This window comes from Zootermopsis nevadensis, unplaced genomic scaffold, assembly GCF_977971745.1.
Source record: "Zootermopsis nevadensis isolate Lab colony 2312 unplaced genomic scaffold, Znev_1.0 Znev_ptg000019l, whole genome shotgun sequence".
In the NCBI taxonomy this organism is placed as follows: Eukaryota; Metazoa; Arthropoda; class Insecta; order Blattodea; family Termopsidae; genus Zootermopsis; species Zootermopsis nevadensis.
The window spans coordinates 6,112,416-6,130,605 of NW_028259151.1; the positions used below are offsets into that span (position 1 = coordinate 6,112,416).

The 18,190-nt window shown below is 37.8% G+C and overlaps 1 protein-coding gene across 1 annotated transcript in view; it reads right to left on the reverse strand.

The window, feature by feature from the left end:
- LOC110835650 (segmentation polarity homeobox protein engrailed) overlaps nt 1-14,710 on the reverse strand; it is a 111,141-nt gene extending 96,431 nt beyond the window's left edge. Inside the window, exon 1 of the transcript XR_015535867.1 lies at nt 13,954-14,710. The gene's annotated coding sequence lies outside the window, so the exon portion shown is untranslated. The remainder of the gene's footprint in view (nt 1-13,953) is intronic.
- Between the last annotated feature and the right edge of the window lie 3,480 nt (nt 14,711-18,190).

Consider the following 18,190-nt stretch of genomic DNA (forward strand, 5'->3'; position numbering starts at 1 on the left):
CTACTGAAAGTAATGAGTTCCATTAGGGTAGTGATAATACAGCGTAGACTATGTAAACATTAACCAATTACTTCGAACTGAAGATGTGCACAGGTAAGAGTCGATCTTGCGAGAGTCTGAAGTGTAAAAACTTTAAATACTTAGAAATAAAAGTTGTGTCGAAACACCAAATCACCGAGTCTAAAAAAAAATATCTCAGAACTTCTCCGAAAATTTAAATGTTTTAAATTCTTTAGCTGATATCAGAAACCCACAAAATACAAATGTTTGCGCGTGCTTATCATCAGACGAGATAAATAACGATTAGAATTTCTTTAATGTGCATAAAGCTAAACGTTCATGATCTATATCATCCAGTTTAATCGAAATAACCACTACGATACTAGTTTAACGCACACCACGGATTGCTAATCGATTATAACAGCCGTATGACCCTGACAGCAGACTTTATACGACACAATTCAGAACCGTGCATGAGCTATTCACCCGTTCGCAAATTAAAATACCCCCCCCCCCTCGGTTTGCAGAAACAGCTTTCGAAATTAATTTATAAATGATTTTTAGACTATTAGAGATCACTGGGATAACCGTATTAGTTTTGAAAGTGTTTCAATTATTATTTAAGTGAAACAGTTTCAACTTCAGAACCCAACAGCTGATTCTGTCGTTTCTCCGAGTCTAATTGAAAATGAGGTACGGAGAACGAACGGAGAAAAATGTTGCGTTTGGTTCGCTGTCTCACGAAGCACCAAACAAAATAAACAACAGGTCTGTGTGTGTGTGTGGGGGGGGGGGGTGGTTCAACAAAGGGATAATGACGTGGGACGAAATGAGCAAGGTCCAAATTGATAGTGCTATTGTTTGCGATGACCGTGGCCTACTTGACGGGCGGCTTGTAAATATGTCGCCTCTGCTTGTTACCCAAACAAAGTGTTCAACGCGTTTCGAGAAGAAAACCTCTTATTCTTCTGTCTCTGTTTATTACTGAACCTCCGTGTACGTATTTCGCAACGCGATGTTTTTTTGTCTTTGCACATGAACGAAATTTGAATTATCTTCAACTTTCCTTTGCCTGTGTTTCAAGACACTTATAATTCTGCTTAACCTCAATAGTTTGGTATAATTTTCTCAATATTTTATTTATTTATTTATTTATTGTTCTGTCGGACGACAGGTCCATATGAACAGGATCCTTCCATCCTTTTCTCGGACTGGGACCTGTTCATATACGTTCTTGGCAGATGATCCAGAAGTGGTTTGCCATTGCCTTCTTCTGTGTGTGAATGGAGTAATTGTTGGGATGCCACGTAGAAACCGGGGAAGCCCCCGGAGGAAAACTCCGTGTTGCCTAGACCACGGCCTTGCCCAACACAAGTTATAAATTCGGGCACAGCCGGGAATCGAACCCGAGACCCCCAGGATTACAAGGCCACCGTTCTGACCGCTAGACCACCTCATCTTATTATTATTTAGTGTTCTGTCTGACGACAGGTCCATATGAACAGGATCCTTCCATCCTTTTCTCGGACTGGGACCTGTTCATATACGTTCTTGGCAGATGATCCAGAAGTGGTTTGCCATTGCCTTCTTCTGTGTGTGAATGGAGTAATTGTTGGGATGCCACGTAGAAACCGGGGAAGCCTCGGAGGAAAACTCCGTGTTGTCTAGACCACGGCCTTGCCCAACACAAGTTATAAATTCGGGCACCGCCGGGAATCGAACCCGAAACCCCAGGATTACAAGGCCAGCGTTCTAACCGAAATACAGAAATTTTGTTTTCATAGTTGATCTATTAGCCCTTTCTCAGCTCCGGCGCCGTTGGACCACCCATTTTCGGTTGTCATATTCGCAGTTGCTCTTAACACGGGAATGGTACACGCGAAATATGAAGAGGTACGTTGCCTTGGCGACAAGGCTGTAGGTTTAAAAGGAAGTAAACTGATAATGTGATGGATCTTACAGTTAAAAAAAAGGTAGATAAAATTTTATTGAGTAGACCGAACTATTAGTTTTTCAAGATGGACTCCCCTGCGCGAAGCAAATTTTACATGTGTAGACAACGCACTTTTTGCTCGTAAGTAACAATTGTGGATCGTTGTTCTTGTCTCTAGATTCTTTATTCATTAATATAAATTTCTGATAAGCCCTTGCTTATGGGAATTATATAGCGTCCAACAACATATAACATAAAATCTTATCAAACTCGATCCAGCATTTTTCGAGTTATAGAAATGAAGCACACTTTAGTTATTACGTCAGAAAACGTAAGATTTTCAGGAAACGTGTACCGTTTAATTTTTCTCTAAAACTTTCATTCGACGAACACTTAATCAATTCCCTTCCAACTGCAACTTTCATGTAAATATTCCGTTACTTCTCTCCTATTTTAACGTAAAACTGTAATGTCACAAATTGTACAAAAACGTCATGAAAAGCCTTTAAAATATTATGCATGCCAAAAATTAATATAAATGTCTACTATTGGAAACTAGCATCTTGGTGAAGTCTGTAATCATGCCCCAGCATTCGAAGCAGAGGTTTTTGGTCCACTGCCATGGAGACATGATGATGAACGTTTATTTGGTTCGTTGCTTGTTCTCAGTTCTCGTCTTGTTTAATGACGTCTTGCGATGTCTACTCAGCGTAGCAAAGGCATCCGTTTCTTCGGAAAGAGCTTTATCCCCGAATATTCAAGAAGAATCTTATCATCACCGTCATACCTCATTTAGAAGTAAATCATTTAGTTTTGTTACATTAACTATGGCAGCTGGAAACATCTACGGTGTTTTGTTGTCGGATTTAGTCACAGCTAGAGAAACACAGACATAATTGGTATAATGCAGCATTAACACAATAGACTGCAGCTCATAATTACTATAAATATATAACTATGCCTAGGATATATTTTGAAAATTTCAAAACTTATTTTACCGTCGTCCATACTGTGTGGGCACTCTCTTAATCTCCCGCTGAGAACGTTCCTCTCGACCAGCGCTTTGTTATTTTCTCCCCCGGATAGGTTTATGACGCGTCTCAATGCTTCGGACCCCGCGGGGGGCCTTCTCTTTGAACAGAAACTGACAGACGAACAGAGCGGTATTAGCTGGTTCACTTCGTACTTGGCATAACGTAAACATTTCCCGACTGAGAGGCTGATTTTGGGTGACAAAGGGCTATGACCTATGAAACGTCGGTAAACATCTACCAGACTACACAGCGCAACAACCCAGAAGACAGAAATCTTAATACTCTGATGACGGAGGCAGTATGACCTCTGAAGCGTTGGTAAACATCGACCAGACTACACAGCGCAACAACCCAGAAGACAGAAATCTTAATACTCTGATGACGGAGGCAGTATGACCTCTGAAGCGTTGGTAAACATCGACCAGACTACACAGCGCAACAACCCAGAAGACAGAAATCTTCATACTCTGATGACGGAGGCAGTATGACCTCTGAAACGTTGGTTAACATCGACCAGACTACACAGCGCAACAACCCAGAAGACAGAAATCTTCATACTCTGATGACGGAGGCAGTATGACCTCTGAAACGTTGGTTAACATCGACCAGACTACACAGCGCAACAACCCAGAAGACAGAAATCTTCATACTAATCGCCCTGATGACGGAGGCAGTATGACCTCTGAAACGTTGGTTAACATCGACCAGACTACACAGCGCAACAACCCAGAAGACAGAAATCTTCATACTAATCGCCCTGATGACGGAGGCAGTATGACCTCTGAAACGTTGTTAAACATCGACCAGACTACACAGCGCAACAACCCAGAAGACAGAAATCTTCAACTTCATCATTAACGTCGCTGATTCTTGGCTCTTTATGAATGTAGTTGATCATAGACAAGTAGATCTTCTATGGCCTTATGATTAACCATCTCCGGATTTTAAAAGAAATTAATAAGTTCATGAGAGTACGTTTTGAGAGTAGGGTGCAGGGAAGAATATTTGAACGGGGATGAAATATTGAACATCAAATAAAGGAGGATGGAATGTGTGAGATACGCAATGGAAGAGATGATAAACGCACACAAAATTTTAATAAGAAATTCGTAAACAGATACCACTTGCGAGACCTAGGCACAGATGGAAGGACTAAAGCTATCCCACTATACGCCATGCAGGCAGTTGGGGGGGGAGGTGGTCTTTAAGAAAAAGATTTCCTCTGATCAGTGATGGAGCCCAGTGTCAAGTTCTTGTAAACATGGTAATGATTAAGGCCGTTCGGGGCCCTGATGATGGAAGCAGCAGGTACCTGTATAATGTTCGTAAACTTCTATAATATAGAAGACAGCTAATAGAAATATATTTGTCTGCAAGCTTGATAATATTAATATACTGTAGAGAACTTTCTTTGGGATTTAGGCGAATATTTGGGTCTGGCTTTGATTTACCTGAACTTCTATACTACAAGACAAAAACAATTTACGTTGAAGATCTTTACGTTAAGTTTGTATCTGTACCAGTTCAGTTATACTTTTGAAGCGTCTGCAAGCTGTTGCATTTTGCCTAGCTTCTAGTCCTTTAACCGCATATACGTGTCTGTTACCCAGCGGACAGGTAAATGCTAGTTTACAGTCAGTTTCACTTGTTATTTGAAAAAAAGAACGTGGAAGGGGGAGGGGTGATTGTTGACGTGTTTGTGGTGCATCCGTTGTCACAACAAGGGTCTGGTTGACAACTGAACCAAGTCTTTCAAAAGACAAATGGGTGTTTTTTTTTATTCAGGACACAGCTCAGTCGGATTTACATTTCTCTCATGGGTTCAGTTAATGTCCAGAACCAAATCTTAAATTTATGGTGATCGATAGTTGTACATAGAATTACTATTTGCTCATGTTTGTTGCTAATCGTACGATTGCATACAAATTACATACAAATTAAATAAATATTGTACAATAAACAGATAACTCAACATTCTTACCGTTCTTTTTGAGAGCATTTTGGAGACTGGATATAATGTTTAAGTAAATCTTAATTAAATTTGATGTTGCAGTGTTAAAGATAAAATTCAAGGCACTTCATTCAACTAGATCCGAACTTAGAAGTGATTAATGGTAATATAAACCAAGCATTTGTTGTTATCATCAAGTCTTAGCGTACTCATAACCACAAGATAAACCCAGAGCGACAACCAATTTCCTTTTCAGGAAATAATTCTGACATGGCAGCCTATTTCAAAACAGAAAAACTTTCGCAGCGATTAATGAATTCCATGGAGCAGAGTCCTTCCTGATAATCTAATGGTCGCTCAGCTAGTCGAAAAATTCCTCGTTAGTTATGTATCCTTAGGTTCATCAAATTGTTTACAAGATCCTACAAACGCGTTATTTTAATCCAATCAGTAATCCCCCTTCACAGCGGACAGCCATGTTACGTGAAGTTGCGTGGGGTTAACCATGACATTAATGAATTTATTTATAATCATCCAGCAAGTTTAAACTCGCACATGTCGCTGGTTATAAAACAAATCCCGTGGAGCTTGTAGGCGAGCCACGCACACACGGGAGCTCTTATATTGGGAAACGGTTCTACTTAGGCGAAAATTAATTGTGTGTTACTCGGTAATCTTAAAAGACCTCAGTCCCCGAAATTAAATAGGGAAAGCCGTTGCTATTATGTGTCCCAGCAAAGAGCAGCTAACACTTTAATCTGCAGCAGTAAAATAATCACCCTTGCATGACTGTGCTATTTTAAATAATAATAAAAAATGGAATGAACCACTAGGAAAGTTCCTGAATGTAACAGTGGTGTAAGGTGAAACATTTATTCCTTTAAAGCTTACTTTGTAAAGCTTCTAGGGTCTCTGTACCCAATAACTTACTAACATTTCTGGACGTTATTATATACGTATGTGTTTCAAGTGAATATATTTTTGACTTTGTTACGAGAGTTAGCGTGACGACCATAAATATTTAGGGTCCGGGGATCGGAAATCAAGACGGTAAGTTCGTGTTCAAAGTAACGTCACGTGATCTATCATTAGTGCACACGTATTGTCGGGCTGAATGCATGTTTACAGATGAACTGTTGTAAATTACTGTTAAGGAAAAGACCAGTATTGAAGCTAGTGTGACAAATGCAATCAATTTTCTGTCTGTATTCACACACAGAAGAAGGCAATGGCAAACCACTTCTGGATCATCTGCCAAGAACGTATATGAACAGGTCCCAGTCCGAGAAAAGGATGGAAGGATCCTGTTCATATGGACCTGTCGTCAGACAGAACACTAAATAAATAATGATTATATGTAGTGTGCTCAACCCTTCACATCTCTAAACACGTAAATGCATTTCAAGTTGATATGATCTGCACTAACAATCAACAGATATTGCAATGTGACATCGTCTCGCCACCGTCGCTCTCTTAGCGCAGACAAATCTCATGATGACTGCATCATCTACCAAGCGCTGTAGACTGTCTAGAACTTACGCATGCAACCCTCGGACCGTGAGCCGAATCCGGGAGCCATCGCGTTTTACCCGGCCAGTGTGAAGTTTTAAAATATTTAACGAATTATTTAATTTAAGACTATAATATATTTGATGTGTATCAAGGTATTTGCAACTTCTGATTCTAATATTTTAAACAATTATACTTTATTTTCTGGCAGTTAAATTTCGACTAGGTTAAGAAAGACCTACATTTCCAGTCAATAGTTAAACTTGCATTAACTTCGACGAACTTGCTAGTAATAACTTCCCTGAGCTGTATTATTATTATTACCCGCGACCAAGATAAAAACTAGGTTTGGCCGAGACTATTTATAAGTTGCTTGTGCCTGATCTAGAAATAGAATTCTCTTCACGTAATCGCTGAGATGGTACATTAAAATAGGCTACGACTGCGTTCTATCGTGTTGTTTCATCATTCACAATCTTCCAACGGAAAATCCATGAGCTATGGTTATTTTAATCGACAGCCGAATGACCAATTACGGATACTTTCGCCCTACACACTCAAATTCATATTTTATAACGTTCTGAAATCGAACTCGTAAACATTTAAAATATTTTAAAGCACTCGTTCATTTGCTCACACTTTGGAAGCGGTTAATCTAAGATTCGCCAAGATTGCAGGCTACACTACGTACGTATCAAGATATCGTTGTTGGAATTTTGAGGAAAGATCCTATACGATGATACATATATACAGAGTATCTAGGTATTTGGAAAAATACTGAAATATGTAAAGAGGGAATATTTGTTACGGATCAAGTATTTCTAGTCACAAGTTTGGAATTCTTTTATCCATTGCAAAGCCGTGATGGAGCTAGACTCTATAACAGAGTTCTCCTGTGACCCGAACTCGTTGGACACACTGTATATGAAGATATTTTACGCAGTAACGTAAAAGTTCTTCGCTGTAATGCATTCAAGAGCGCTGCGTAAATGTCATTAGGAAAACTGTGAACATCTGTAGTTACGTCTTTCGCTCTCTGCTCGATAGATAGAGCCTAATTGATTTGAATCATGGAATCGTGACCCACCATCCGGACTGGCATTTTCGTAATTTATTCCGCTACTCCGGGTAATTCACAGAGAATAACTTCAGACGGTCACAAAATGTCTCTTCCGGCTGAGAAGTCATAATTGCCTTCTTAGATATCGTTCAGGGTTGCATAACCTCAGAATGTAATGTAACATAACGCTGATAAAACGTTGAATAACCTTCTAAATAAGCACGTAGGTCCGTTCTCAGTTAAAATCAAATTACGCGAAAAAACTTATAAAGTACTGAAGTTAAGAATACGGTCTCAAATTTCTATCATACTGTTTTCAAAATTTGAATTGTTATTAGTTTATGAAAAATGTCTAATAGATGCTCGTTAAAAAAACAAATTTTAAGTCAATAACCTATTAGAAGAAATATGTACTGCCTGAAAGTACATCATGACAACAGTTTCTTGCAGATTGGTCGAGGGTGATATGATAAACTTAGCCTTTGTTAAAGAAGCTGCTTAATTGGCTACACATACACTATATAACCATATACCGCTTTTGTTCTCAAACGAACTTCATCCTACAACGCCTGTCTTCAGAGGAGGTTGAAGAATACATTACAATGCTAGATCACGCAATCTGCTAACAGAGAAAGTTTATCATCGTACGGCTTTGCCTGGATAATGGTCTGGCACGGTGTGATAAACTGATAACACCATTTACTACTGAACAGGATGAGTGAGTACAGTCGCCAAGAAAAGTTATGTCACTGCTTATTGTTTCTCGTATAGAACCATGATTTCTGTCAAGTTTTAATAAACTGGCAAGAAAAGAATTTCAACATGTACTTTAAAAATTTTATTCCGAAGTTGAATTTTTTTCCCTGGAAGTTTCAGGTACTTTCCTTGACATATCGTAAGCAGTGAAAACCTATTTTAATTCAGTAATGGGACACCAGGTCCTTAAAATTAACGTAAAATATGTCGGTTTTTAAAAGTACTGTTCAGAACTGGAGTTAGATTGTTAGCGCGGAGCCATTCTGAACTCTTCAGTATTATTCAACGAAGGAACGCAGGCCTGAAATACTGTAGCTCTGTTTAAATCACAAAAGTAAATGTATTTCTGGAGAGACGTAAAGGCTCAACTCCTCTCCTCCCATTCCCTGTTAATTGTGTAATAATCTCCATTGAATATGATAACAAAGTACAATTGATCTAGAAGAGGATAACTTTCCGATATTTAATGGACATCTGACGAAGGATTGCATTTAGAATATTACATTTAAATTTATATCGATTATACACCTGAAGATGGTTCATTGAAAACCGAAACATGTCGTGAAAATGATGATGCTCTAATTGTAAATCGAACATTTCGATAGAAAGAGCATCATTTTAATATATATTTTAATATATTTTAAATATTTTAAATATTAAATGTTAATTATAGTAATAATATTTTAATATTTAATAAAATATTTTATTGTAATTAGACGGTTAAAATAAACAATTATAATCATCACAATATGACGCAACAATATCACCTCAATAATCTCCATGTGAATATAATTTGAAAAATCAATTAATATACTAACTACACGTGATGAATAATTACGGTATTATCCTACTCAACGGTTGCCTAAAAATAAAGTTTCCCAAGTTTTTTTGGTTTCATACATTTAGATTTTAAAAATCAAGACAAACTTTAGTACAGTCACATTTGCCATCATACGGGATTATATTAACAGAAATTATTTTATTATGACTTTAACTGCCATATTATTTCACAGCATAAAGAACTTTAAAGTTTCGTTAGATAGTCAGATGACTGTTTACATATATACGTACATACGCACATAAATAAATAAATAAATACCATCGGAGAGTCGAGAGACGCACAAGACCTGAAGGGAAGATATAACCTAGTACACTGAGGTAATATAAGATGATAATATTAAAGTGAATCTTAAATAAATACGGTGTGAGGATGTGGGATTGATTTCCCTGACTCAGCATAGGGTCGAGTGGCAGGATCTTTTTAAAATAATAATTAATTTTTCCAGTTTCCTATTGTGCAGAAAAGTCTTGATCAGCTAAGCGGCTATCAGCTTCTCATGAAGGATTCTGCTTCATGCTCGCCTTGAGCGGCAATCATTTCGCAACACTGCATGCTACCTGTAGTCGCTGTGTGTAATAAGAATGGAGTTATACCCACAGAAATCAATGAATGCTTTAGCTAACTTGACAAGTGACGAATGTTTCTCTGCTTCAAATAGCCTCCGTGGTATCGTGTAATAAAGGAATTGCCTATTATAGTAACGTGTATATTTTCACACTTTGAAAGGTGCCTAACATTTCTAGTTGTGTTTTGTGCACGAGGATTTCTTCAAATTCCTGCCACTGATGGCGCTGCATGGCAACCGCGATTCATCAAACTTCACACCGAAACGACTCAAAAATCGCACTCAGAAAGAGTTTCCGCTGTTTCATACGAGAGAAATTGTACAGAAACTTCCACAAGTAAATCATTTGTACTTTTCGAAGGAATTTTTTTTTCTTAAAAGCGCTACGACGAATAATGTCAATGACTTAACAGTCTTGAGTCACGTTAAACAATATTTTAATCAATGTTAGATTATAATAAAACATTTGCCCTCGTATCCATATTTTATTTCTTCGAAGACAGTCTGTCGGCAGAAATTCGACTGTGGACTGTCCAAATATGAACATAGATCATAGTAAGCGAGAAATTTAGTAGATATTTTATTCCTGCTTAATAATCTGTGGACATATTTTTAGTCTCCTTATTTAGGAGAGAGATAAACCTAAAATTGAATCTTCATAATCGAATAGACGTGAGTATCTTTCCGAGTAATGTGTTTGGTAGTTTCTGAGAGCCATTATCGCCTGGATGCAAGAGCTTGAGTCAGAGAGTGTGTGGCCAAATTAATTCCTTACATAATAAATGGTAGCTGTCAGAAGTGGCCAGCCCCATAGGCCTACCGCGGAGTAACTCCACATAAACACGACATTGGAAATTCATAAGTTCACTACCCCTATCACGGGCTGCCCTCTGAACACGCATCGTCCCACCCTTAGCAATTAGTGGTTGGCTATTCCCACACACCACTGCCATTTCCTTCATGTGATCACAAGAACGTTGCGTTATTAAGCGATACTGCATAAGATAATGGCATTTTTATATCCGAGTTCGTTAATCTGACTACGAATTACGTTAATACCTCTATGGTGGGTTAGTGTGTTAAAATTGGCCACGATTGCTTATCATCAGTTAATATAGTCTGAGGCTTATAAATCTGAGTCTATTACCACAATGATCTCAGAAAAGCGTGTGACTTTTGAACAAATATTTGAGGGAAAAGAATTTATAAAAAATGAACTTACTACCTTACTATGTTTGTCTGTCTGTCTGTCGCACGTAACAACTCGAGAAACGCTAATATTATTTTTATAAAACTTTATACTAGTCAGTTTAATTTAAAAGTCGTTCACAAATTCTATTTTCGTTTTATGAAACCGAGCATGTAGACCAACACTTGTTTCGCGGAAGTAAACTTGGGGAATCCCTAGCGAGATACCCCGACCACGCAGATACCACCGACCCAAGACACCTAAGACACCACTAGCACCAGCAACTAGAATCAAGGGTTATGTTTTGATAAAGCAAACCGCCTTTCGTTACTATCTGCGTTACTTGAAAGATTTCATCCACAAACTGAAAACAAAGAGATTACAACAGAGCAAACGCGCATCAGTTGTCTGATTGTTTCGAGTTACCAAAGTTGGTAATGGCCTGAGTGAATATTCTTGAAAGCAACTGCAAATTTGTTAATCATTTTGAATAGGAAAATCTTGAGGTCATGAAAAATGTTAGTTGACGAGGCTGTCAGCAGCCCAGGCCAAATTAATTACGTCGAAGGACGATTAATAAATGATGGTTCGGAAGAATGTGGAGTGAAACGGTGGTGACCTAATTTAAGGTAATGTTATAGCATTTGTCTGCGCAGACTGAGGAAAGGCACGGAAGTATTCAGTCAGGATATCCGGTTATGGGGTCGATATGAACATGAGATTGTCATGGGAGATGAGAAATACATACAAAATTTTTGTCGGAAAATTGGAAATGAATAGGTACTTGGGACATATAGGAGCAAAGGGAAGGAAGCGGTCACAGTGAATCTTTATAATTTTGTTGCAAGATTGTAGACTGGATTCGATCGGCTTAGGTTGGGGTGAAATGGGGATTTTGTGTCAGTGAACCTTCGAGTTTCTTGAAAGGTCAGTGATAATTGACTAGCTGACTGAACTATAGTTACTCAAGAGAAAATTTGCCGCATCGAACGAGTTAAACCTTAAAGAATAAGATCACTAGGGAGACGTAGGAATAAGTAGAAAGATGGTATTAAACTTGATATTATTGAAATGTAATTTAAAGTTTGTTGACTATATTTAATTGGTTTAGCTGAATACAATAAAGTACCACCTGATTCCATAAAAGGTAAGAGATATTATTACTACGTTAACAACTATCAGCTTCTAACGAGAGACTTCTGCTTACATTTAGCAGGTTTCCGTACTTTATTTTTAGGACTACATGAGATACACGGTCTGCTAATGTTGTAAGACCAGGCAATCCTAATTCTCTGGACTATTATGTTAAGAGATCCCTAAGTTATATGAAGTCACACGAAGCAGTGGTCTTCACTCCACTAAAACAAGAGGCTTTATTACGGTTAAGTCATTACTCATAGGATGGCGGGGTCCGTCAGATACCCCCTTCACTCCGAGCGTATCTCATATACAAAGTTTCGAGAACCTTGTTTCTGCTGCTTTGCACGAAGGAGTAGATGAAGGCTGTAAGCGCATTTTGTAACAAAGAATTAAACCAGGCTTCGACAGCTACCTCCCTGCCCGACTATCATTCATAAATATTCTCATATTATTTATTCCGCAGAGTTCTCTTAAAGTTAATTCACTCTCGTTATAACTTACATAGAAATTGCACAAAAACGCGTATAACTTTGTTTACACTAGGGTCTATAACCAACAGAAGTCTGGGTCATTTAGGCAATTATTTGGCTTAAAATGATTGTTAAACATCTTAAAAAAACATTAAACACGAATGTATAAAAACGTCTAATACGAAGAGTAAACATTTAATTATTTTAGTTGAGCATAGAAAAAATACACGAGCGAGAAACATGTAATTTCTATATAAAGCAGAAATACATTCCTCAGAAAAAATATTACGGTATGCTACTTCTTTGAATGGACTAGTTCAACAGGCCTTATATCTGGCTCCATTAAACCATCTGTCTCCAATACCTTACTTCGCTCTATGTTGTTTACAATTCATCATAGTTCGTGGGACGAACTTGGCTCAGACGCGCCGCATCGCTGTATTTTTGGTTAAAATTGCCTGGAAATTTAGGATGGGCCCATTGATTCTATGTAAGTAACTCAGAATCATACTTAATGGCAAAGCTCTATTATTAATCGCGTTTAAAGTCGGAGTTCGAACCACGAAATTACTTACTTCATCAGCTGCAGCTGCGTATGACCTGAAGGCGTTCAATCTATTTTAAGTTGTCCGCTTTTATAGCTCTGATGTGTTATGAAAATATAGGCACGGGATTCTCCCGTACGAATTCTGCACAGGCCTTATGCCTTCAATAACATTCTTACAAACCCAAATAATATAAACACATAATTTTAAATACTAAAATTAAGTATTTAAGCAATAGCCATCAACAAAGCGACAGATCTGCAGAGTATCCGATTATTTAAAAACGTGTTAACAATAGCAAGTGTTTGCTGTAACAAAACTATAAGGCCCTTCAACAATTCTAACGACATAGAGACCAGCGCCCCACTTTCAACTTACAACAATGTTTCTCAGAACCGATATTTGTACGGCAGTCTGAATGAAAGGGTTTCATAAAATTTAAATAGTGGCTAGTCTACAGAATGATAAATATTGTTTATTATTAAATATTACATTATTTTATTCAAGGACGCTGTATCATTTGCGACAAATAAAAATCATTACCAACTGAGACTATTTATGTCAAAATTATTCAAGAATTTAAAATATGTTACTTGTTATCATCTCATACGCTGATAAGATTGAGAATATAATAGATATTAAAATTAAAAGTGAGTTGTTCTGAAGCGTTCTACCACATTAGAACACGGAGATTTGTTTATAGTTTGCTAAACGAAGCTTATTTATTGTACGAACATTAATTAATCTATTTTTAATTTTATAAACTTAATTCCAGGAACAGCCTGACGCGATCAATTAACTTAGTCCATGGTGTGGCGTCTTTGAAAACCATAGAGTTTACGAAATTCTTAGCCAGTTGAAGCCATTTTACACCTTTCTTCGTGCTACGACGTTAATATCATCCTCCAGTTTAGACACCATCAACAATCTGAGAAAATATTATAATATTCTTTCACTTACGTGGATTCCAGTGTCAAGCAGGTCCGGCTTGTTTATTTTCAGTAAGAGAGAGCCAACAAGTCGCTGGCATGTGGCAAAGTCCTCTAGGTGCGACACAAGCCCCCGAATGATAGATGTCTTCGATGGTAATTTGATAGCTGCAGGACCAAGAAGACTCTGCTCCCGTGGTATGCGTTTATCAAGAAAAGCCGGCCCGACTGCCTGTCGCTACTGCAATAGTGGCACATCTTCACAATCCAGTTGAAGTACGAGTGAATGTCTGTCCATGCGCACTGAAAAGGTTCTGATGAAATTACATAGACGATACAACTTGCTTACATGCAAAATTGCTCGCCATTTTCGATTGTCAGAAGTGAGCCATCGTCATCAAAATTAACCGTGTCTAATGTATTATAAAGCGTAGAAACTTCTAAACGATTCTAAAAATGGTGTATTACAATTAACATTGCTGGGTTTCTAGACTTTGTCCATCGTCAGAGTCTGACGTTTTCTGACGATGATTGTCAAATTGTTCTTTTGGACGTCGCCGGTCGTCCAGTTTACAAAATCACAGTGCATCCGAAGCCTCAACCAGGTCTGAGACTAGCTCAACCAAGGGGCTCAACAGACAAGCTTTCTGTCCTATTTCCCCTTTTACCTGAAGACCGCAACATGATCCAGCTTCCGAAACGTCACAGTTTTTTTGTTTTATAATTTAGACGATGAACAGAATCCAAAATCTCTTAACCGAAAAGCTCTATTCACTTATGGTTCCTGATAGTAGTAAAGGTTTGTAAGAATAGAACATATGCACCGAAATCTTTCAAATTTTAAACTGGCTGTTATTTTTAGCGTAACTTTACATTCCCATACATTTAGGATAATCGTCTCTTGTCGAAACACTTCGCCTCAGCACTCTCCTCGTATCACCAATACGAATGTTAAAAATATGAATCTTTTATTATATCCCGTAAAAAAACCCTCAAGATTGTTCAACTTTTTGTTGTATAGAACAACACAGAAGTCGTTCTGAACACTTCGTGAATTGTACGTAAATAGGCTAACCCTTTACATTACAAACAAAAGAGGAACACAAACTTTTCATCGTGAAAGGAGAAAATAGAAAGTTCTTATTCCTTTGTAATCTCTTTTCTACGGAGTGCGGAGCGAAGTCGAAAAAGAAAGTGAGAAGGGGGGACTGGGGCATGTTGCAATAAATTTCATATTTCAGCTCTTCTCAATACTCACTTACTCCCTGCAGCCGAGTCCTTCCTGTGTAGTCAACAGTCACTCACACAAACAAAAAATTCCTAAAATTTTATAGCACCCGTAGGTTCATCACTGAGTTCACAACAGTCCGCCACTGGTTCGTATCCCGAGCACTGATTTTGTTTTCAAGATTAAAGTATTTTAGCGATTATACTAAAACCCGTGATGCAATTAATCACATGTCCTCTGTGGACATGTAAGGAACCATTACATTTGGATTCGAGTAATAAAATCTAAAAGGTGTATTGCAAAATCCCCCGCTAGTGAGTTATTTATTATTTGTAGTGTTCTGTCTGAGGACAGGTCCATATGAACAGGATCCTTCCATCCTTTTCTCGGACTGGGACCTGTTCATATACGTTCTTGGCAGATGATCCAGAAGTGGTTTACCATTGCCTTCTTCTGTGTGTGAATGGAGTAATTGTTGGGATGCCACGGAGAAACCGGGGAAGCCCTCGGAGGAAAACTCCGTGTTGCCTAGACCACGGCCTTGCCCAACACAAGTTATAAATTCGGGCACCACCGGGAATCGAACCCGAGACCCCAGGATTACAAGGCCAGTGAGTTACGTAACAATTATTATTTTGCCTCTAGATGAGGATATTTACAATGGTATATTGTTGAGTAGAATATGAACAGTCTAAACACGCACGTTTTAAAAATTTATGTGTGAAAACGATTAAATTCCTCCGTATTCTATTCAAAGTGTAGGCCTACAAATAAAACTATTCTATTGCATTTGCAAATAGCGTTGTACCTGTTGTTTCTTAAAAAATATTTAAGCCGTTAAAATATTTAAACAAACATTTTGAAACAACTTAAAATAACGAAACGGATTACTTTACACTAACTGCGGGCTCAGTTCTGACACACGTTGAAACCTATCACAACGTTATTCTTGCAGACCAAACCGATCTCTTTACGCAAATTACAGTTCAGAGGAAGAAGGAGAAGAAGAATAAGAAGTATTGAATCAAAACTACGCTGAACACGCTTTTCAACAAATTAGAACAACGTTGAAACCTGCCATACAGAACAGTGAAAAGCTATTCTACATTGAAAATAATCACTAAAATTTACTTTCCATATGTCAAACCTGATAATTTGTCAGAAAAACAATGGATTCGTCAAAGATAAAATTTGATAACGTGCTGCCGGAATCACCGGGACACAAGTTCGAATAATCAGAATGGGGCGCGGTAGTTCACAGAATTAACACACACAATTAGCCCTTGCTGCAAAGTGCTCCTCTTACTTAAGCAGATTAACAGGATACTTTAGTCTACTGCCTTTATGACCACTCGCAGCAAAATTTCAGCTAGGATGAAGTAATCTTAGGAACGAAGTGATAAATAAGACTCACATCGTCTGAGACTGAACTCAGATATTATATCTCAAAAACTGCTGGCCACAGAGACATGGAACATCGAGGAAAAAAAAACGATACAATTCTTTGTAAGTAGATACGAGTCAGGGGCTATATGGAACGCAGCTAATTGCTGGACATATTAAAATATACTGGGATCTGCGTCTTATAACTTAGTCTAATTAGGGCTAACAACAGCTTTGAAATTGTTACGAATTTAAGAAATTAAATATTGAAGGCGTTTAAAAATAATTATTAAACTATGGAAAATAGAAAGTATTGAGGACAAAATTGTTGTAGCCGCTTAAAATTAAACTCTATGAAAGTATATAGAGCTTAAGTGCAAAGATCCGTACCCCAACATAAGAAATCAGCAGGTAAAGAAATATCTTACGTCTTGAAGAACAGTCCTTCACGTGACGCTCAGCTAACCACTAAATTCACAGCATTCAATGGGACTCAGAAGGTCGTTACAGTGTTTACAATTCCCGATACTGGGTGTTCTTCTCAGCCAGATAAATCTAGTCTAAGTCTTCAAATCCTCTTTCTTTCAAACTCAATTTCAGCCTAAAATTATCCTGTTATCTATTTCAAGGTCTACAAAGTGATTTCTTTCCTTCAGTATTTCCGATGAAGCTTTGTGTGAATTTCTCATTTCTCCCACGATCGGCTACCTAAAATATTTTAAATAAATCAAACGTTGTGTGTTTTCTATGAAAATCGCGAGAGGAAATGGTTAGTAAGGAAGACGAAGAATGGCTGACGCTGACTCGTTAACTCCCACCAGGGGACAATTCTAGCTACAGCACAACTAACAACCACCGCCTTCTTGTTTGAGTACTAGAAAGTCGAGATCGATTTATTCGTGTTGTGAATTTTAGAAAACCTCCACATTCCACAATGACGTTTGCAGTTTAAGTAAAATATGGAAAAATTCCACCAGCTTCGCATACTTAATTTTAATTCCTGCACACGATTATAAATCCAGCCTCAACCAATTAACAATTAATTAAAATTCATTTCCACAAACAGAAACTGGTTTATATTAATTATAAGCGTATTTAGAATAGAAAAGTCTATGGGAATATGATGAAATGTAATTTCCTACAACGTTCATTATAGGTTTCGGTATTCAGCTCGATCTATATGATAAAAACAAACATACAAAATACATAAAATAACATAAGAAAGCCTTCGTTAGTCCTAGAGTTTCCCACGGTGACTTATGTGTTGCTGGGACTTCAGATTCCCACAAATGCAAGTTTTGCCTAAGAGAATTTTCAGTTACCTGGCAAGACACTGTGGAGTTGCAGTCTACTGTAATCCCATCCAAACCTAGTTGTTCCCTTGAAGTTTCCCACTAAAATTTTGTATGCAAAAATCACGTTTCGTGTACGTGCTACATGTCTTGCACAACACATCTTCTTATTGAACACCATAATTAGGTACAGATGCTCATGAACTGTCTGTCGTAATTTTGTTATCAATGAGCCCCCCAAGGCAATCTCACGCTTCCTATTCTTCTTGTCATTAATTTAATTTGTAAGTCTACTTACATTATTATTATTATTATTTAGTGTTCTGTCTGACGACAGGTCCATATGAACAGGATCCTTCCATCCT